Raw genomic sequence first — 22983 nt, 5'->3', positions numbered from 1 at the left:
CTGCTGGTGTCAGTTCGCTGGCGGCCACTGGTAAGAGAGGAGGGGGTCCCGCGAGCCCCCACCTCTCTTAAAACGCACCTGCTCCGTAGGTTTCTATGGCGGCTACAAATGCAGTCAGATTTTCCAAGCTGCGGAATGCAAAGCATTCCGGTGTTTGGCCACCCGCAGCTGACTTCATCTGAAGATGGCGTTGTGCTGCTGTAGTCTATGAGCTAAACTTTTCAGATATGACTAGAAGAGGGTTCCAAAAGAGCCTTACCTGTATGGGCCATTTTCACATGTGTGGTCAGTAGACCGCGCATGCGCAGGAATCACCCCAAGCTCATCGCAGCGACAGGCTCCTTTCGGAGCCCTTGTCCCTGTGGGTGCTATTTGATACATTTGGATGATATTCTCACATAGAGCAATGCGATTTTAGGTGCAAATATTACACACAGATTGCATTATGATCAGTGGCGGATCTTACCTAGGGGCTGTTAGGTTGCAGCATCCCCAGTAAAATCAGCCACTTCAGTGAGCCAGTGCAATCCGTGACTTCATGGGCTTCACATTGGAAGTGCCACCTGCCAGTCACACTGAAGACAGACAGCCAGGGAGAGGTGTCTCCTCCCCCTGGGACTTCCAGTCCGGGCTGCGGTCAGCAGAGAGCGGTTTCCAGTGGAAGCCACTACTCTGCCTTTCGGGCAGCTCGAACGGGCTACTCGGGGCTGCAACCAATGCAGCCCGGAGAAGCTGGTGTTATGCGTGCGCATGCGCATCGCCACCACTGCTCATGCGCATGCGCCGGTCCCAGCGCCTGCCAGAATCATCAGGTTTCGCAAAATACGCGCTATAGCACGTTTTTACGGGCTGCAGCAAAATGGGTACCCAGATTTAAAAACTGATCAGGTCCTGTTGGACCCGCTGGCTCTGTTTGTGCTGCTGCAGCCAATCGCGGCACTGCGGCGTCTCCCCCAGCCAATCGCTGCGGCGTCTCCCCCAGCCAATGGTCCTCGCCGCACAACTCCTGACTGCGTCTGTATGCACTGCATCCATCGGGCAGCAGAATTGTCGGTGGTGCCGGGACCCTCTGGCAGCCTGCGCTCCTTCAGCCAGCTGTGCTCTCTGCACGCAGGAGGCAGGGAAGGTGGACACTCCATGGGACAGGAGGAAGCTGCAACAGTGACCCGGCCGGGGGCTCCCAGCAAAAGCAAGGAGGTAAACACTACCCCATGTGCTCTCTATCTTTACCCCCTCTACCCTCAGTTCTGCCCCAGCTGCTATCCTAACCCTCTCCTTAACCCAGGTATTGCCTGCCCCTAACACCCTCCTTGCCCCCCAGTACTGTCCTAGTTATCTACCCTTACCACTCCCTACATCAAGTATTGCTTGCCCCTAACCTCTTCCTTGCCGCAGTACTGCCCTAGCTGCTAACAACTCTTTTCCCCTATATGCCTCCCATACTGCCCCTGCTGCTATCTACACTTGCCCCCTCTCTACCCCCAGTGCTGCCCCAGCTGCTGTTCTGACCCAGCTCTGCCCCTAACCCCCTCCTTGCCCCCCCAGTACTGCCCTAGCTGTTATATACCCTGGCCCCCTCCCTACACTCAGCACTGCCTGTCCCTAACCTCCTCCTTGCCCGCAGTACTGCCCCAGCTATCTACCCTCGCCCCCTCCTTACCACAAGTACTGCTTGCCACTAACCCCCACCGTACCCCCCAAGTACTGCGGCAGCTGCTATCTACCATTGTCCCTCACACAACCTGCCCCTAGTACCCTCCATGCCCCCCAGCACTGTCGCATCAACTGTCTGCACTTACCCCTCCCTACCCCCAGCCCTGCCTGCCCTTACTCCCCTATAGCTGCAGCTCTACCCCAACTTCTCCCTGCCTTTACCCTCAGCTCTATCCCAACCCCCTCTAACCCAACTGCTATATACCCCCCAGCACAGTCCCACCTGGTTCCTGTCCTCAACTCCCATAATATGTAACGGGACCCAGAAAAAGTGGTGTAGGACTCAAATTTTTTAAGACCCACAATTTTTTCCGCTCCCCGCGATCACTGATCATTGAGCAAGCTCCGGGACTCAGGCTAGCAGCAGCAGCAGCCCCCCTCAGGTCAGAGGGCAGGAGCCACTGCCGATTATGATTATTGTTAAATGGGCCCTTAAAGGACTAATTTATGCATATAGGGCATTATTCAGGATGTGCACGCTAGTGCACTGCTGAATGCAGATTCCCGATGGTTAGGAATCTGCGCAGGCGATAGACCTGTACTGCACATTTGCAATACGAGTCCTACGTATTCGTTTGTGGGTGGGGAGTGGGCGGCGACGGCCTCTGTTTCCCAAAAAGGTGGTGTGTCGCCGGCGTTGTGGGGGCGGGAAGAGGGCAGGATCTCCGTCGGCTGACGGAGATTTCCTGGCCTCTTTGTTGTACCTGCGGTGGCCGGCTTGCATAACCCCGTGAGTCACTCAGCCGGCCGATTGGATAGCAGATAATCCTTGGACGCAGCTCAGATAAGTAATGCATGCAGGAGGCGTGACGCCTCCTGCTGCATTAACATAATTGCAAGGACGGGATTGCAAAGCTGCCTGCATGCAGCTGTTATTCCATCCTGGACTCCTAAGCTGAATCAGGCCCATTATAAGTTAATAAAGCATATTATTGTAACAGTGCTAAACTGTGCACATTATTACTTAGGAAATCAGTTAATAAAGTATTTTGTCAACAAATAATGGGCCTGATTCAGACCTGCTCATAAGGGCTGGCCAGCCGCTCGAAGCTAACGTGGGCGTTTGTTTTTTTAGTCTCCAGGCCGCTCGCAAAGCTGTGGGTGACCACCCACAGCTTGTGCGAGCGGGCTGGAGACAGTCGTGATTATCAATCAACATTGACAGCCGCCCAGTCTTGTTGCGAGCCCCAGAGTAACTGAATTTCAGTCGCTCTGCGGGGCTCGCGCATGCGCACGCCGGACGCGGCGCATGCATAGGGCTAGAACATCGGCCGCTTGCGAGCTGCTCTGAATCGGGCCCAATGTGTTTTATTAACTGATTTCTGAACTATTAATGTGCATAATTTAGTGCTGTAACAAATAATGTGCTTTATTACCTTATTTCTTAAGTAATAAAGAGCAACATTTACTAATTTTACATATAATCGTATTAGATGTACAAACGCTGATGTTATGAATAGAACAGCGCTTTACAATATACACGTTTCCCTGCCTAGCCTGCATCTAACCTAACAAGCAAATGGAGTCAGCAGCTCCACTTCTGACCGGCTCACCAGAAGTTCCGCGGCTCGGAACTAGAAGGTGAGTGAAGGCACACCCACACAGAGGGGAAATGTTGGTCGCTCGGGCAGTGTCTGCATACACTGCCTGATGCGGCCGACTTTTAAATACAAAATATTGCATCTGCCAGACATGCTGGACGATCCGGCATGCCCGACCAATCGATATAATGCCCAGCCTTAGGAGTGTTTTTTACAATTAATATAAAAAAGCCGACCCATATTAAGTATACCCTGCATTTATGTGTCGTCCCCTGTTTTTCGCAAAAGCAGCACATAGGTTTCTTTGGGAGCTGCTTTTTTGGCAAATTTACCACCAAGTCACGGTAACCAATGCCATCTCCAGAAGACAACAGCCATTGAAGCCTATGGGCAACATTCCTCAAAAAGTACCGGGAGAGCGTTACGTAGGATCCCTCCCCGGCACTCTCCACTCGGGCAGCAGTGCACGACTCCCAAAAGAACAGCAATAAATTATAATTATTGATTTTATGACCCAATAGTTAATAAATATGCCCCTAAATATGTAAACCTATTTTTATATATACATATCAGAACCCCCTCACATGAACACCCGAGCTCTTCCCATTCCTCATCCCCTTACATTCCATCAAACCTCTGCCACATACCATCAAACCTCTGCCACATACAGTACCATCAGAACGCCAACACACATGCAATCAGACCACCCATACATGCAATTAGATTCTCCACACATGCCATCAGACCACACTATGCATGCCATCACAACATAAACTTTAGCCATGGGTTAGCAGTATGCAAAGGTAATGGTAGGTGGTGTCACCATACTGAGACAACATGCAAATGAGCAGACCTGCAGCAGTTGTAATCTGACATCTTGTGAGTTAGTTTGAACACCAAACAGGCTGCTCATGGCAAGGCAACGTGAATTATTGGATTTCGAACGGGGCAGAATAGTGGGCGCCCAAAGGATGGGACATTCCATTTTCAACGTTTTGGGGACATGCAACAATCCTCACTCTATGGTGTCACGTGTGTACCGGGAATACCTCATGGAATGCATTATCACCCACCGTGGACAGCGCAGTGGCAGACAACGGGTGCTTAATGGTCATGACCAGCGGCAACTGGACAGAATTGTCTGTGGTAACAGACAAGCGACACTGGCTCATATCACATCCAATGTAGGAGGTACCAGACACATATCCAACAGGTCAGTGCAGTGTTCTTTAGCTTCCATGGGATATGGGAGCAGAAGACCCACCAGAGAGCCACTGTTCCAGAACACCAAATACAGTGCATCACCTGTGTTCATGACATTGCTAATTGGACCCTAGAGGACTGACTACATGTGCCATGGAATGATGAGTCACGGTTTCTAGTTGTTTTGGGCTGTTAGTAGGGTTTGGGTGTGGTTCCATTATGGTGTTGGGTGTGTTCACGTGGCATGTACAGGATCCGCCAGAACACGTCAATTACCAGTAACAGCTATGTTGCATTGCTTGATGACCATTTGCAGACATTTATGGACTTCATGTACCCCTACAACGCTGGAATATTACAGCAGGATAGTGCACCGTGCCGGTCCCAAGTTGTCCAGAATTGCTCCAGGAACATTCTGGAGAGTTTCCGTGAATTATATGGCCACCATTAACCCAATCGAGCATTTATGGGATGTGGTGGAGAGGTCCATTCGCACCCAAGATCCGGCACCTAAATATATCAGGGAGCCGTGGAAAGCTATCCAGACGGCATGGGTCAACCTCTAGAGGTCTTCCATCCTCTTGTGGAATCGAAACCACATTGAGTTGATGCGCTTCACCGGGCTAGGGGGTGTCCTACACAAACTAGGCACCTATCCCATGATTTTTGGCACTTTAGTGTATAACACTGTAACAAAATGTCAGTCTCAGAACTGCTCACCCTCCGTCACAGCCTATAGTGACACTTCCAGTCTATCACTGACACAAGGAAGTAAGAAGTGCTTATGGCATTACTTTAAATCATTAAACATTTCATCTCTACCCCTTTGAAGATGAGGATATTTTTTATTTGAATCCAAAGGTAGCAGTCACTTCATACAGGGGCACTGGGAGAAAACTTATTGTGTTTTAGGCGCTCCCAAAATGTTTTCTCTGTGAGCAACTGCCTGAGCTCTCTATACAGTAGTGTCAGCCATGCCTTGGAAGGAAATGACAAAGAGTAAATCATTTGCATTAAATATCAATGAACATTATCTACATTGCCATTACAATTATGTTCACCAGTGAAAGCAGTTCACAGTGAATATACCACAGGCACATGTGAGCTATCCGTGCGTACAAACCATTGCAGGATTTTATTCCTGTATATGAACCATTACAGGGGTTCCGTTGCGTACAACTCCCAGATAACGTAAGGAAGAAAGCTACTGTAGAGCTGTGACTGAACCACACTAAGGTTCTGAGCCTAGTGAACCTCAATTAAATGTTCAGTATTTTTTTTTTTCCCTTAAGAGATTAAACTCATTCACCAGTTGTATGGAAGCTACAGTACCAAAACCACTTACTGCATGGTGGCACTGTGCGACTTCACAGGTCAGGAGGCATGAGACCTGGAATTTCTTGTGAAGAGATTTTGGAGCATTTGGCCTACAATCTCATACCTCTCATCCGTTCCTATTTTGGCGGGATAGTCCCACTTTTCGGGCACTGTCTCTCCATCCCACCTGTGGGCTGCTGTGTCACACAGAATAAAAGATTGGGAGGGCAGCTAAACACTGTACAGAGAGGCTGGGGGAAGCCCAGCAGCTTGGGAAGCGCAGGCTATGCCCCCAGTGTGACAATCAACAGGGGGGGGGTGATGCAAGGCCATGTATCCAACTAGATGCACAACAGGGGCATGACGTACATCTGTCCTGACTGCCCCATCCAAGTGTTGAGTGATATGCAATCCACTAAAGCATATTTAAATATAATCAGCACACTGTTCCTGGAATTACTCTCCTCATTAACTGAGTTCATTACAGTGACTGTAGAAGGACATATTCTGTGACCCTGTCTGTTTGTATGTCATTTTCCTCCACATTGTATAAGAGATACATACAGAAACAAGGGAAGGAAGCACTTTGTGATCATGGGGGAGATGTATGATAAACCGGCTAACGAGCTGTGAATGTCCGGATCTGCTTCGCCCATTATTGTGGGTGAAGCAGGTCTTGCACACCACTGCATGTATTATTAGTGGGAGCGTGCTTATTCACCTGTCCGGCTAAATACATTTAATTGAGGATGGCGCCTGGCTGGCTCTATTAGTAGGGTTCCCGTTAGGGCGCCAACATAAGGGTAGGACACATTCTGCCCTTTTAAAATCTGGCAGGACGCGGCGCCCCGATAAAAAAGTCTAGCGGGAACGCTACTGGTGCAGTCATGCATTCAACTAATCTACTTAGTTGTGTATGTATTTCAATAATAGTGACCTTGATCCAAGAGTTTAAAATAAATGTTTATTAATAAAATGTTCATCAATCAGGGTTTACCTCTAAATCTAAAGGTGCCCACACACATAGCGATATTTTACACGATCTGGCCGATTCCGACGAATCGTGACGACAGAATGGCGAAATCGTGAGGAAATCGTGAGTCCTAACTCACGATCACAATGCGATTCCCCGCTGGTCGCACATCGCATCGTCAGATCTGCCGTGCAGTAGGGCAGATCTGACAATCTGGGACAAAATGCACTGGGGAAAAAAAAAAAAAGTTAAGAAGCGCGATAGATCTTATGCTGTTTACTCCAAATCGTGTGTAGGAGCTGCCGGGGGAGAGTTCAGGGGAAATCGCACACATTGTGGGATCGTGTGCAGATCGGTATGTGTGTGGGCACCTTCAGTCACAGGCACATTAACCGATGATGCTGGTAACTCTGCGCCTGATTCAGAGCTGAACGCTCTGACCAGAGCGCTCGCTCTGAATCAGGGCCCTCCTCCATGAAAATGGAGCGTCCTCCTTGACGCTCGCATAGCTGTGGGTGACCACCCACAGCATATGCGAGCGTCCATGATGATGGTCGCGATGGTCTTGACCATTGTGACCATCGGGCTTGCGACGGAGACCCTGCGGTAGGGTCTCGCTGCCGCAAGCCCTGGAGTGATTTTGGCTCTATCAGAGCCAAAATCACTCCCACTGACATCACTAGTGATGTCAGTGGGGCCGGCTTCAGATGGTAGGCGTTCCCATGGGAACGCCTCCGTCTGGCAGGCACGCCCACCAAAGGGGGTGTGCTGTCAATCAACACGTATTCCTCGTCGCTCGCCGGGTCTTACGCATGCGCACGACGGAGCTCCCTCCGTCGTGCGCATGCGCAGTGGGGAAACATCGACCCGCTTGCGAGCGTCCTGCGCTCGCGAGCGGGTCTGAATGACCCCCTCTATCCCTTAGTCACTGCGAAGTGTCAGCTTCTCCTTCAGGGATAACTTTCCGTATGATTTCCGCTCTCAGGCGTCTATCATACGTTCCACGAAAGGAGTGCTAAGCAGTTGTCAGTGAGGGTGTATCAAGTATGTGATGTTTACCTCTGTCCCTAATTCACTTCGGGGGATCAGCTTCACCTTCAGGGATTAGCTCTCCATATGATTTATGCTCTTGGCATTTATCATACTTTCCCCAGGAGACCGCTATTCAGCCGTCAGTGAGAGATGGGTAAAATGTAGGCGGTGAGATATACGTTTTTATGGCGGCAGCCTGCACGTATACTCACCAAAATCTTCTGATTTATTTCTTTAGGTGTGGGTGGGACCACTATCACCTGACGATGCTCCAAGCAGCTGTACACGACCCACGGCTACTCTCATGGCACTGTGGGACAGTGGGAGACGTCATGGCGTCTCTCCCACAGAGTGCGGTTGCCGAGAGGTGGATTGTGGCAGCGGGTGAGTGTGGCAAGTTCCGCACCCCAGGGTATCCGCTGTGTGTGGCTTTCCAGCCCTGGGTGAAAATTAGGTTATTTGGGATATATGATGGCATATGTGGCTTTATTGGTGAGACTGAGGATGTATGGGATATTTGATAGCATGTAAGACTCCATGGGGAAGATCCAATTGTGTTATCACGTCAGATCTTCCGTCTGAAGTAACGTGAAAACAATTGAATCGCCCCCTATTAATGAAAAGGTATGATGTCATACAAAGTTTTATGTTGGCATATGAGGGGATATGTGCACCCATTAAATATACAATTCTTTGGGATATAATATTTTCATTTCCATCCTTATTCTTTTTACCACCACTCACATGCTAATTACTCCCATGTATATGACATGCTAATGTAACATGTGACTGCACTGTGCCTATGGCCATTTCCAACATGACCCGTTCCATAAGGTACAAAATGCTCTGCTCCTGGACTTCCCTCTTAATGTATAATTGCAGCCACCTGTGGTGAAACACCCTTCTCATCAATTACCTAGTTCAACACAGGTGACTGCAATCACAAATTTTGTACCTAATGGAACGGGTCATGTTGGAGAGTAGGCATTACAGGGGGTGACAGGAACACCCTTACCTCTCCTTTACTCTTATCTCCACTTCCTTGTGCTCTGGTCACACATTTCCCCTCTACAGCTCCTGGTCACTCTCCTGTCCCAGCAGCTTCCTGCACCCTGCAGCCCTGCCATGCTTTCCCCTCATGTAGGCAAGATGTCTTCTCACACCCCCTCCCTCCCCCTTCCCCTGTGCTAGTAGCCCAAATGTCTGCTCACACCCCTCCCTCCCCCTTCCCCTGTGCTAGTAGCCCAAATGTCTTCTCACACACCCCTCCCTCCCCCTTCCCCTGTGCTAGTAGGCAAGATGTCTTCTCACACCCCCTCCCTCCCCCTGTGCTAAGAGGGGATATATAAAGAAAAGCTGGGGCTCACATTGATAAGCAGATGGAGGTTGGAACTGAGCTCCTCATTCCCCAGCAACAACAAAATGGCTGCTGTAATCACTCCAAGTGAGTGGCTCCTCGTCTCTGTTTGGGGGGAGGAGCTTCTCTGACTGAGTCATCACTGCTGGCTGGGAGGGGAGGGGCCCTGGTGTCTGGCTGCTTTGCTGCAGCAGCTGATTGTCTTGTGGAACTGTCTGTTGCAGTGCAGGGTAATGGGGGCAGGCCAGCTGGCACCCAGAGCCTGCACATGGAGAACACTGATCTAGGTGTCAGAGGAAATTAATCATTAGAGACAGTGCAGCATGAAGGACTGACCCTGCTGCATTGTCAGTATACTGTAACTGCTATGCCGGATTAAGGGGGGGGGGGCACAGAGTGCAAGTAGCCCCCAGTTTCCCTCATCACCTCAGTCGGAACTGCTCCGACCCAGTTCTGGCGCTGCTGTTCTTGGGGGAGCTACAGCTGGCAGGGGTAGCTGGAGAAATGCTGTAACGATGCTTCTGAGTGAACGGGGGTAGGGCTGTCAGCACCCGGAATTGCAGCATTGCCCGGAGCGTCCTCAGAAAGCTCAGAGCGGCTGTACTTCCTGGCAGCAGGATGCATGGAACGCTTGGAGCATCCAAAGGACGCTCCGGGCCGCACTGTCGCAGTGATACTAGCTGCAGGGTGCCGTTCCAGGCATCCTGCTGGCCAGAAGGGCCATGGGGCAGCGATGGTGCCACCCACAGATCCCTGCACTCTGTGCTGCAGCCCCGCTCACACACCCCAAATGGCTGGAGATGAGCAGATGGTCCCTGTGCAGCCTGATAGGATGCTTCAGAGGCTGCCCCTGCTGCAGGAATGCAGGTAGGACCAGCGCTGCTGCCTCATGGAGGTGCGTTGAGAAGAGGTTCCCACACAGCGGGCCCAGCAAGGGGGGCAGTGCTGACAAGCGGGGGAAAGCCTACCTGCCTTAAATGTCCCGCACTCCCCACAGGCTTAATCCGGCCCTGTGTAGCTGGGCTTGTGTAACTTTTCTGGCAGTAACTATATACAGTAGGTGCCGGGCTGGCGGTACAATCGGCAAACATCCGACCCCACCATCTGAATGCAGACATCATTTTCTCTAAGACATTTATTATATAAAATAACCTCAGTTGTAGTTGTCTGATAGCGGTAGCATTTGTTTTTTTATTTTTACTATACAGGTTGAGTCTCCCATATCCAAAATGCTTGCGATCAGGAGTATTTTGGATATCGGAATATTCTGTATTTTGGAATATTTGCATACCATAATGAGATATCTTAGGAATGGGACCCAAATCTAAGCACATAATGCATTTGTTTTATATACACCTTATATATACAGCCTGCAGGTCATTTTATACAATGTTTTCAATAATTTTGTGGCTCAAACAAAGTTTGTATACATACAGTACATGAAATTCATTTATGTTTCATATACACCTTATACACAAAGCCTGAAGGTAATTTTATACTTTATTTTTAATAATTTTGTGCCTTAAACTAAGTTTGTGTACATTAAACCTTCAAAAAGCAAAGGTTTCACTATCTCAGTCATGCTAAAAAAAAATACGTATTTCGGAATATTTGGATATGGGAGACCCAACCTGTAGTATAAACTTTTTTAAAATGTATTTTCTAAGTTTAAACATAGATAAAATGTATTTGAAAGACAAAGTGGCTTATGTAATTGGGTACGATTTACTTGGTTTTTCCTATAAATTGATTGCCACTTTAAAAATACGGGAAAACTTGCAGGAGTTAAAGCAGTGGCTGTAATTTGCACCCTATTACATAAGCCCCTAAACATTCATAAATGAAAAATAAAAATGCTATGTCTGGTCACCCCATCGATCATCTAAAAGACATTCTGATGTAGTTTCCCCGGGATGGACAGTGTGATGACTAAGGAAGTCCGACTCTCAATTGTCTACCCCTGGAATTGATGGCCGAAATGGCAAGAACCCAGAATGCCGCCCATGAGAGAATGTGACTCACCTCCAACAACGTCTGGTGACTACCCATTCTGCCCTGACAATATATGTAAGCCATCTTAGTGGCATTGTCCGACTGAATGCGAACAGGCTTCCCCTGCAGGACATCCTGTGCCTGTACCAGTGCGTTTCTGACCGCTCTCAATTCAAGAATGTAGATGGAGAAAGCGGATTCTATTCTGGACCAAAGGCCCTAAAGATGTAGGTCCAGAGTCACAGCACCCGAATCTAGCCTGGCATCCATGGTGACAAGGATCCAATCCTAAACTGTGAAGGAGACCCCTAGGATAGATTCCAGGTACGGAGCCACCACAGAGGAGATTGGCGAGTCTGGAGCGACAGTTGTATGAGCTGTTGATCCAACCGGAGTCCTGTCCTGTTCCAACTATCTAGGATTTAGTGTTGCAGAATCTGAACATAGCACTGGGCACAGGGCGGATACCACTTCCAATGAAGCTACCATCTTTCCCAGTAGTTGCATACACTTGAGGATGAAAACCTGGGTATGGTGAAGTTTGGAGGTATTGCATTTTCTGCAGAGAGAGAAAGACCTTCTGATAGTTGCATATAGGAAGCCAAAGAAAACCAGCTCAACTGCGCAAACAGCAGCACTGCATCCACCGCTAAATCAGGTACAAAGTGAAGAAATTGCCTAAAACAACCAATCAGCTTCTGACATTTATCTAGCACAGTCTTTGAAATGGCAGAAGCATGTGGTATGATACGTCGACATGATCCTAATGTCTAGGAAAGATTCCTGGACTGCACATCCTGAATATATATAATGGGAGGAGCTACCTGTTGAGACTTCTTGCAGGCACAGAGACAGACAAATCACAGATGCACAACTCCAAATTACTGATTATATATACATTATGCAATAACATTTTGCAATCAATAGAGGTTTTTAGCATAATCATGGCTAAGGTTATGGGGTGGCTCAGTTGCGCCGATTTAGGGGTTTCCTGCGCTCTGGATTTGAACCCTAGAATGTTAGGGACCTACCCTATAGAGGTTACCTGGATATGGTGGGTAGGCCCATGACCTTGGCCATGATTATGCTAAAAACCTCTATTAATTGCAAAATTTTATTGCGAAATGTATATATAATCAGTAATTTGGAGTTGTGCATCTAGGATTTGTCTGTTTATAATCCTAATGTCGACATTGACCATGTAGACACTTTGGAATGTCAACATGTTAGAATGTTAACATATCGTCCCTGGTGCCCCAGCAGTGACTTACCTGCTCCTGACGGCTGCAGCAGCTCCAGCGCGGCTTCTGGGTCCTGACGGTCATGTGAATGTCACTTCCGGGTCAGCGGTCCAATAAGTATTCTTCCCCTAATCCTACCACCCACAGCCTAGCCCTAATGTCCACATTCTGACAATGTTGATATTTTACATGCTGACCATTCTGGCAATGTTGACACTGTGCATGTCGACAATGACATTGTACTATCAACATTCTGAAGACAGAGCATATATGCATGCATGAAGTGTGCAAATTGACTTTGGGGTATGTATAATAAAATCACCAGATATTACGGATGTCAGCACTATAGCGCAGCCAGAGAGCTGTGATCTGTATAGTAAAGTAAACATAGATCTGTAGTACAAGACAACCCCAGAAATTAGGGGGACAGGAGCCTGTATTATAGCACCACCATATTGAGGTCTGACTAACAAATAGATTCAGCAATATAAAGCCATCAGAGGTATGGAGTCTGTATAGCGGCAGTCTGCACTGTAACATCACCAGGAAATTAGTTGACCTGCACTAAAAAAACCACCAGAGATTCTGGGGGACTTGCTTTTTTAATGGAATCCAGAAGAGAGTTGGCATTGAACAGTAGTTACTGGTATGAATCATATTTTGTGAGCTGATGAGAATGTAGTGTTCTACCCAGAATTTTTTTCCAGTTGGGTGGCATCAAGTAGTGGCCGGGTGGGGGCCTTCACAATTATGCGCGCGCCTGGAAAAGGGGTATCTCCCTTATCATTCCAGCCCGACAGGTCTCAGGCTGCTCCGCCACTGTCTCAGTCAAAAGTCCCCATTATGCAATGCCCCCTGTAGTTATCCCCATATGCAGTGCCCCCTGTATTTGTGCCCTTTATACAGTGCCCCCTGTAGTTTTCCTCTTTATACATTGCCCCATGGCTAAAGTAGTACCCCCAGACTGGTCCCTTATGTAGTGCCCCCACTCTAGCCCTTTTTGCAGTGCCCCTGGCTTAAATAGTGTCCCTTATGCAGTGCCCCAGGCTTAACAGTGTCCCTTATGCAGTGCCTCCTGTAGTTATCCCCATATGCAGTACCCCCTGTATTTGTGGCTTTTATACAGTGCCCCCTGTAGGTCTCCCCTTTATGCATTGCCCCCTGTAGTTTTGCTTTGCCCTTATGCATTGCCCCCAGACTGGTCCCTTATGTAGTGTCCCCAGACTGGCCCCTTATGCAGCACCCCCAGGCTTAAATAGTGTCCCTTATGCAGTGCCTCCAGGCTGGTCCGTTATGCAGTTCCCCTAGGCTTAAATAGTTTCCCTTATGCAGTGCCCCCAGGCTGGCTCCTTATGCAGTGTGCCCAGGCTTAAATAGTGCCCCTTAGGCAGTGCCCCCAGACTGGTCCCGACGCCAGCCCAGAACTTACCTCAACTTGCTCGCCCTCCCACTCCCTCACTCTGACTGGATCTAACTAGATCCAGCAGGCGCGCGAGGCAGGCTCGTCATGACGTCACCCACGCACTGCATCACTGAGAACGCTTGCTTCTGAAGCGAACGGAGGCTTCTTTAGCCTCCAGTCACTTCAGAGGCCAGCGTTCCACAGCAGGGGGCGGCGGGGGAAAGTGCCGGGCAGTAGGCTGGGGAGAACACTGGAATGCTATTTGCATATACAGTCAGGTGCATAAATATTGGGACATTGACAGAATTTTCATATTTTGGCCTATATTCACCACCACAATGGTTTTGAAATGAAACAAACAAGATGTGCTTTAACTGCAGACTTTTAGATGTAATTTGAGGGTAATTACATCCAAATCAGGTGAACGGTGTAGGAATTACAAAGGTTTCTATATGTGCCTCCCACTTTTTAAGGGGCCAAAAGTAATGGGACTATCAACTCAAAAGCTATTTCAAGGACAGGTGTGGGCTATTCCCTCGTTATTTCATTATCAATTAAGCAGGTAAAAGGTCTGGAGTTGATTCTAGGTGTGACATTTGCATTTGGAATCAGTTGCTGTCGACTCTCAATATGAGATCCAAAGAGCTGTCACTATCAGTGAAGCAAGCCATCATTAGGCTGAAAAATCAAAACAAACCCATCAGAGAGATAGCAATAACATTCTGTCTGGCCAAATCAACTGTTTGGAACAATCTTAAAAAGAAAGAACGCACCGGAGAGCTCAGCAACACCAAAAGACCTGGAAGACCACGGAAAACAACTGTGGTGGATGACAGAAGAATTATTTCCCTGGGGATCAAAAACCCCTTCACAACAGTTGGCCAAATCAAGAACACTCTCCAGGAGGTAGGTGTATATGTGTCAAAGTCAACAATCAAGAGAAGACTTCACAAGAGTGAATATAGAGGGTTCACCACAAATTGTAAACCATTGGTGAGCCACAAAAACAGGAAGACCAGATTAGAGTTTGCCAAACAACATCTAAAAAAGCCATTACAGTTCTGGAACAACATCCTATGGACAGATGAGACAAAGATCAACTTGTACCAGAGTGATGGGAACAGAAGAGTATGGAGAAGGAAAGGAACTGCGCATGATCCAAAACAAACCACCTCATCAGTGAAGCATGGTGGTGGTAGTGTCATGTATGGCTGCCAATGGAACTGGTTCCCTTGTATTTATTGATGATGTGACTGCTGACAAAAGCAGCAGAATGAATTCTGAAGTGTTTCGGGCAATATTATATGCTGATATTCAGTCAAATGCTTCAGAACTCATTGGACGGCGCTTCACAGTGCAGATGGACAATGACCCGAAGCATACTGCAAAAGCAACCAAAGGATTTGCAACAAAGTATTAAAAAGTGAAAGTTAGATTTAGGATTGTTTAGTTTGTCCCATTACTTTTGGCCCCTTAAAAAATGGGAGGCACATATAGAAACCGTTGTAATTCCTACACCTTTCACCTGATTTGGATGTAATTACCCTCCAATTAAATCTGAAAGTCTGAAGTTAAAGCACATCTTGTTTGTTTCATTTCAAAGCCATTGTGGTGGTGAATAGAGGCCAAAATATGAAAATTCTGTGAATGTTCCAATATTTATGCACCTGACTGTAGGTCACTTTATTGTATATTGTTAAGATGTCCTCTAAACTGTAAGATGTCCTCTAAACTGTATATTGGTCACTTCAATGTTCTCTCTCTATAGAGATCAGTGTAGTGCATAGTGGATACTAGCAGTGGCATAACTATAAAGGGTGCAGGGGTGCGCGTCCACGGCGGTTTAGGGGGCCCTCCATCCCAGCAAGCGTCCCCCTGCACCCTCTATAGCACGGCCAGCCAAGTTGCTGGTGCAACTGGGATTACTGGTCTCTGAAACGATCAGAAACTAAAGACTTTTCTCATTGCATCACTGGGAACGCTAGCCTCTGAAGCTGTGCACTGGTGTGCGGGTGACGTCACCAACATGTGAGAACCTGCGCGCCTGCTGGATCTAGTTAGATTCAGTCAGCGGCAGGCTCAGACGCCGGAGTGGTGCTGGAGCGCTGACAACCGTGAAGACAGGTAAGTACTGCATAGCGGAGGGGGCACAGCATAAGGGGCATTACCAGGGGCACAGCATATGGGGCATTACCGGGGGCACTGTATAAGGGGCACTAATACAGGGGACATTGCATAATGGGCAAAACTACAGGGGGCATTGCATAATGAGCACAACTACAGGGGCACAGTATAGGCAGACCTATGGGGGCCCGGAGGAAATTTTGCTATGTGGCCCCCATACCTCTGGTTATGCCCCTGGATACTAGAATGCTCTCTGTATAGTATAGTGTTGATAATATGCCCTCAGCATTGTGTACAAGTGACTAGAATTGTATATTATCATATTAAATTCAATAATATTGTACATCTGATCCATGTATTAATGAATGACCTTAGGGTAACCTAGGCTATGGGTTTTAAATGTCCCAGAGATTCATTTTCTTCCAAAGTCCTTAAGGAAGAGTGTACATTTTGAAAGCTTACTTAAGGCCTGATTCAGAGATGGACGGAAATGCACACCCGCACACAAGCAGCTGTGCAATTGCGCCGGGCCGGCTCTAGGGATGTTCGACCAGTGCAGTCGCACAGGGGCGCCACCCATAGAGGGTCCGCCGAAGTGGCCCGCGGGTTGTCAAATCTGGAGGTTGGGGACCCCGCAGCCGCAGCTGTGCGGCGGTGCCGGACCCCGGAGTGTGAATGGAAGCCGCGCGCATGCGTGCGGCAACCATTCACTGATGGGAGAGGGCTAGGGGAAGCCCAGCCAGTGACGGAGTGCTGGGCTTTACCCCCAGCCTGACATTATTTGGAGGGGTGCCATGCGGGCACGCCTCAAAATAACGTCACACAGGGGGCATGGCCTATGGTGATTAGGACACGCCCTCGCCACGCGCAATATTAGGGTGCCTTCTGAAGGACCGGCACAGGGTGCTCCGAACCCTGGAGCCGGCCCTGCAATTGCGTCCATTTAAAATGCAACTGCAGAAGGTGGTGTCACACACCTCCTTGCTGCGTGACCACCGGTGGCGATTGTTGAGATGTTCCTTCGGCCAGACTGCAGGAGCTAAATCTTCCCGCAGTCTGGGTCTTGGCAGCAGCTTGTCCCTTCCCGGAAATCCCTAAATGCTGCCAGGGAACGCCCACGCTCCGCGTCCCAAATGCAAGTCGCAGTCTGAGGGCTGCACATGCCAGTACACCTCCTGCGCATGCACAGTCCTCCCACCATCCAGCTTCCATTTTCTCAAAATGGATCCAGCAATGCTCCCTGGGAAATCCAAACACTTGGATATTATTTTGAAGTATATTCCTATCTTGTGCAAGTCTATAACATTATCTTTAACCACTTGCCTGGCACGGTCGTATCAGATACGACCATACCAGAGTGGGCTTTCCCTGACATGGTCGTATCTGATACGACCAGTCAGAAACACACACAGTGGGCAGCTTACTGAAGTTAACTTCCAGCAGCCGCCCATCTCAGAGGGACCTGCCGATCCCTCTACACCTGCGCCTCCTCCTCCTTTGTGTCCCAATCACTGCTGGGCACAGTGATCGGGCCCCAGCAGCACCCCCCTAGAAGCAGCAGCCACAGCTCATGTAGCCGCGGCTGCCGCTGTGACCCGATCACTGTGGCCAGCAGTGATCAGGAAGCCGGACCACCAGAGGCAGCGGTGAGATCACTGTGTACGAGCAGCAGCAGCGGCGGCTCTGGTAGCAGCCACCACCGCTGCTATATCTCCGGGTTGCTAGCAGGTGTCCCACCCGCTGCGTCTCCGTAACAGTGAGATTACTGTGTGTGTACCAGCAGCAGCAGCGGCGGCTCTGGTAGTCGCCGACGCTGCTATGTCTCCGGGCAGCTAGCGGGACACCCACCCGCTGCGGCTCTGGAACACAGTCACAGTGATCAGTGAGATCACTGTGTAGGAGCAGCGGCTCTGATAGCCGCGGCTGCTGCCATGTCTCCCGCCACCCCCACCCACTCTTTTCCGGCCTCAGCTCCGCCTCCCCAAGTGCCCATGTGTCCCGATCACTGCTGGCCACAGTGATCGGGCAATATATATATATATATATATATACACATACATACATACATACATACACACACACACGTGTGTATATATATATATATATATATGTGTATACAATACATACATATATGCGTGTGTAAATATATATACACACATACACACACACACACGTGTGTATGTAAGCAGCAGTTATATTATATATATATCTCGCAGAGTCTCTGATTAGGGATGGCTACCAACCATCGATGGTCTGGCTGAAAACAAGTGGTTTGCCATTGCTGGTGGCCATCAATGTTGCACCATCGATGGTAATCCTCAATCGATGTTTAGGAAACATCAGCAGTTGTGGTCTACACAAATCTCCTCGACCAATCGCGAAACAATTGATGGCTTCTAACGATGGTTGAACCATCGATGGCACAGCCATCAATGGCCATCACTATTTTTATGTTATACTGTGTTTTAAAAAACACAGTATAACATGTTAGTGACCTAATTCAATCATAAAAGACACCGACAATTTTGGAGCGGTTTTTGGAAAAAGAATTAGGCCCTGATTCAGACCCACTCGCGAGCGGCTGTCCGCTCGCAAGTGGGTCGATGTTCTGCACTGAGCATGCGCACGACGGAGGGAGCTCCGTCGTGCGCATGCGCCAGACGCGACGAGCGAAGGACTTTCCTTTGCTCGTTGTGTCTGATCAAAGGGGGCGTGCTGTCGATGTTGATTGACAGCACGCCCCCTTTGGTGGGCGTGCCGGGGGCGTGCCTCCCTGACAGGGGCGTTCCCACGGGAACGCCTCCCGTCAGAAGCCGGCCCACTGACATCACTAGTGATGTCAGTGGGAGTGATTTTGGCTCTGATAGAGCCAAAATCACTCCGGAGCTTGCGGTTGAAAACCTCAACCGCAGGCTCCGGCTCGCAGTTTCGATGGTCGCGATGGTCACGACCATCGCGGCCATCAAACTGCACGCTCGTATAGGCTGTGGGTGGTGACCCACAGCTATACGAGCGTCCAGGAGGACGCTCCATTTTTATGGAGGGCGGCCCTCATTCAGAGCGTGCGCTCTGCTCAGAGCGTACGGCTCTGAATGAGGGCCTTAGTCAGTTAAGTGTTTAAGGAGCCTATTTATCAAGCAGTGAAAAGTGTGGAGAAGTGAACCAGTGGAGAAGTTGCCCATAGCAACCAATCAGCTTTCAAGTAGCATTAATCAAGTACAGTCTATAAAATAATAGGTAAGAGCTGATTGGTTGCTATGGGCAACTTCTCCACTTTTTTCACTGCTTGATAATTAGACCCCTAAATCTTTTAAAGGTGGGTACACACTTGCATGATATCCTGCGGGTAACATACGATTTCATGTGATTGACTGTGCTGCATGGCCAATCACACGATATTGCATGCGAGGCTGTACATATTAATGAAGGGCAGAACAGTGGTCGTTCTTTAAATCTTATAAGTGTCTACCGGCAATCTCCTTTGGAGCGGCCGATGGAAAATCAACCCTCCATTGGCATGATATTTAAAAAACTACAAGAATTCTCAAGAATTATTTGGTCAATATGGTCTCAAATAAATGTTTTACATGTTTTTATTGATGATGCAGACTGTATGTACCAGATGATGCTACAATTATTATTTATGTTTTTGTTATTTATTTTTTGACGAATATTGTGTCTTTTTGTACACAAACTGTATTGATGTTATTTTCACTATGTCTGTACACTCATTTAATAAAGATTATTAAAAAAAAAAGAAGTTTATATCCAGCCTTAGAATGCTTTTTGGTCTTTCTAACGGTGCCTACACACTAGGCGATGTGCTCAGGATGCGATATCGTGTCCGATTTCCCTCTAACTCTCCCTAGCAACTCCTCGGCAGTCGTGGGCACGATTTGGTGTTAAGAACTGTTCAAATTTACCCACGATCTATCGTGCCTCCTAACTATTTCCAGTGTATTGTGACTGAGATTGTCAGATCTTGCCTGCAGCAGGCAAGATCTGAGGATGCGATGTACGACCAGCGGGTACGCGCATTGTGATCTTGAGTGGACACTCACAATTAGGACATATTTAACACGATCTCTCGTTCTGTTGTGTCTGAATCGGGCGGATCGTGTAAAATATTGCCTAGTGTGTAGGCACCTTAAGACATTCTCACTGCTCCCCTTCAGATTCACAGTATGACCAATGTTATTTAAATTAATGGGTATTTTATCCATAAATGCTTACCTTTTTTTTAATAAGTCACAGGTAGAGACTATATGAAAGCCAATTGAAAGGACAGTATACTGTATTTTATCTATGTAAACTTGAAGTTTTCACAGCAAAGTGGCTGAGTATTTATGTAAGCAGCGTTTTAAAATTTTTATTAAAAAAAAGCTGCAGACAAATAATGAATCAGGAGTTTGAAAATTACTTTGAGAGCTGACTGGTTTGCAATAAAAATACTTTCTGGAACAATGTAAGTGTCATTTGTAACAGACAAATGAGGAAAAACTTGCACGGAAAAATTAGCATCATTTGTAGGCTTTTCGGGATATGTACACCCCTGCATGGGTAGCACTGGTGCTTTGTTTACTACACATTTTCATTAACAGGGTGCACTTGTACCTGCCCAATACTAGACGCAAAAGATACGCCTCCTAACAGGCTTCTGCGCTTACATGCTGGTCTGCGAGGCTTACTTTTGTGTGATCACGTCTTTAGAGAACTGTGCCTAAGAGAGAACGACTCTTGCCAGCCCAGTTCCGCCTATTTGGTTGTAAGGGACTATGGGGGCAATTCAATTGACCACACTGTTAGGCTACTAATGGATTTATGCTCGCACCCTCCTCCTGAGGGTCTGGGCAGAAATCTGACTAAAGTGCCAGCCGTCATACTTTTTTTTTCAGCTTGGCGCAGCGCTCACATCCTGGCCAGTGCTTAAGTTGGAAAATGCAGGATTGCGCGCCTAAACACTCGGCCTAAGGAACGCTAACCGGGATCTCCCGATGAAATCCCGGGTGCGGAGGAAATAGCTCCGGGAACTCCTTCCCTACGCTAATCACATTGCGTTCAATTAAACTGCCCCTATGGGGGGTTACGGGATAGATGTTTGAACTTGCGTTAGGGGGATAACTGGTACCTGCACACTTTATGTGCTGCAGTTACTGTTCCTCCCCCATGTATTGTGTTCATGTGTTATGCATCCCTGTCATTATTGGCGCACCTCTCTTTCAAGATAGTGCACTGATGTGCAGGTAAATGTATGAACAGTCAGTGGCACTGACCGTTGTAAAATTTACCTTTAACGATTTCAGCAGCTCAAACCGGCACTGCAGCAGTCTCCTCACCGCTCCATCTGTCCTTAGCTGTTGGTTGGCTGTGGTTTTTGGATAATAAAGTTTTTCTTCAACAAACCCACGGATGCTGCAGGGCGGAAAAGACCCACACAGTGTAACTTAAAACACCGAACGGGACAGCCGTCAGAGGGAGCGGAATTTACTGAACAGGTGGGGTAGAATTACTATAGGTGTGATTTGACAGAGCCACCAATCACCGGCGGCTTTGACTGATATTTTTAAAAAGGGTAATAGACATACATACTACACCAGGCTTGTTTTGCATTTATCTCTACTGCCATTGTAAAATGATGGGTCAAAGCTGCTACTGATCAGTGGCTTGGGCAAATCGCTCCTTAGTACATATACACTTTTGTCTTAAAAAGATTCTTCATCATTTGAATAAAAATATTTCATATCCCCACTAATTGTACACTTTTTGGAAACTAAAAAATGTAAACAGGAAAAATATAAGAATGATGCTCAGAGTTCCTATATCAATATCCAAATAAGAAAGTCCAAAAATAGTTTACAATCCTTTTCCTCAGGGGTCTTGAACACATTCCTCAGATAAAAAATACATATTATTTGTATTTCTTATATTGTAACAGCTGCCATGTCACAGCAGAAACCCACCTCCATGTTATGCGTGACGTCATTTCTATTCATGGATTTTTTGTGTTTTTTTCTTTTCTCTGAGGAATGTCGGGTGATGATCCCTGAGGAAAATATCTGGAAACTATTTTTTGAACAGTTATTTGGACATTGAGATTGGAACTCAGAGTATTATTTTCCCAGGTGTGACTGTACTATGGGGTAAGCCAGGTGGCAGAAACACGAACATGCAAACTATGAAAATTACCAAATTGTTTTAAAACATGTCACCGAAACAACTTGTGAAAACTAATAACATTCACGGACAATTGCAATACTAAAATACTTAATAACTCTATGTAGTGACACTGCCAGGGGTAACTGACCCTGCCTGAAACGTAAATATTTAATTTATTTGTACATTAATTTCTAATGTTCACTCCAAGAGTTGTGCTGAGTGCACTTCCTCTGAATGATGGATATGGGATTGTTCATTACTGTAACCTTCCTTCTGTCCAACATAGTTATACAGACCACATGGCAGCAAGCACTCTTTACAGTATATTTACATCAACGTTTGAATCACCCTCCACTATTGGACCAATATACCTAATGCACTTTTTACTTGATGCTTTGTGCTACTTAGAAGAATAGTTGTATTTTAAGGGGAGGAGGGGAAATTAAGTTCAATGGTATGGACTAGGGATGTGCAGGCTCGGATAGGTTCGAGTTTGCACGTTGAGTTCGGATTTTTCCCTCCAAAAAAACGGAACTCAGAAAGAGGCAAAACGTCATCTTGCATGGACGAACATCATCATTCCTGGACAAAAGTCCTGGAATGATGATGTTCGTCCATGCAAGATGATGATTTGCCTCTTTCTGAGTTCCGTTTTTTTGGAGGGAAAAATCCGAACTCAACGTGCAAACTCGAATCTATCCGAGCCTGCACATCCCTAGTATGGACTCGGTTTGCCGTTCCGAAACTGCAAATCGCATCCATCTACATTGTACGTTTTGCCTTGTACCCCACATAGTGGTGCACATGAAATGTAATGCTCGGGCTACAGTAATTACTAAACAGAGCACTGCTACATATTACTACTCACCCTGCCATCTCTACACATGACTGCTAAATAGGGCACCGCTACACATTTCATACAATATCACTAG

The sequence above is a fragment of the Taudactylus pleione genome, unplaced genomic scaffold (assembly GCF_031769625.1).
Source record: "Taudactylus pleione unplaced genomic scaffold, aTauple2 ptg000032l, whole genome shotgun sequence".
In the NCBI taxonomy this organism is placed as follows: domain Eukaryota; kingdom Metazoa; phylum Chordata; class Amphibia; order Anura; family Myobatrachidae; genus Taudactylus; species Taudactylus pleione.
This window is presented reverse-complemented; position numbering follows the sequence as displayed.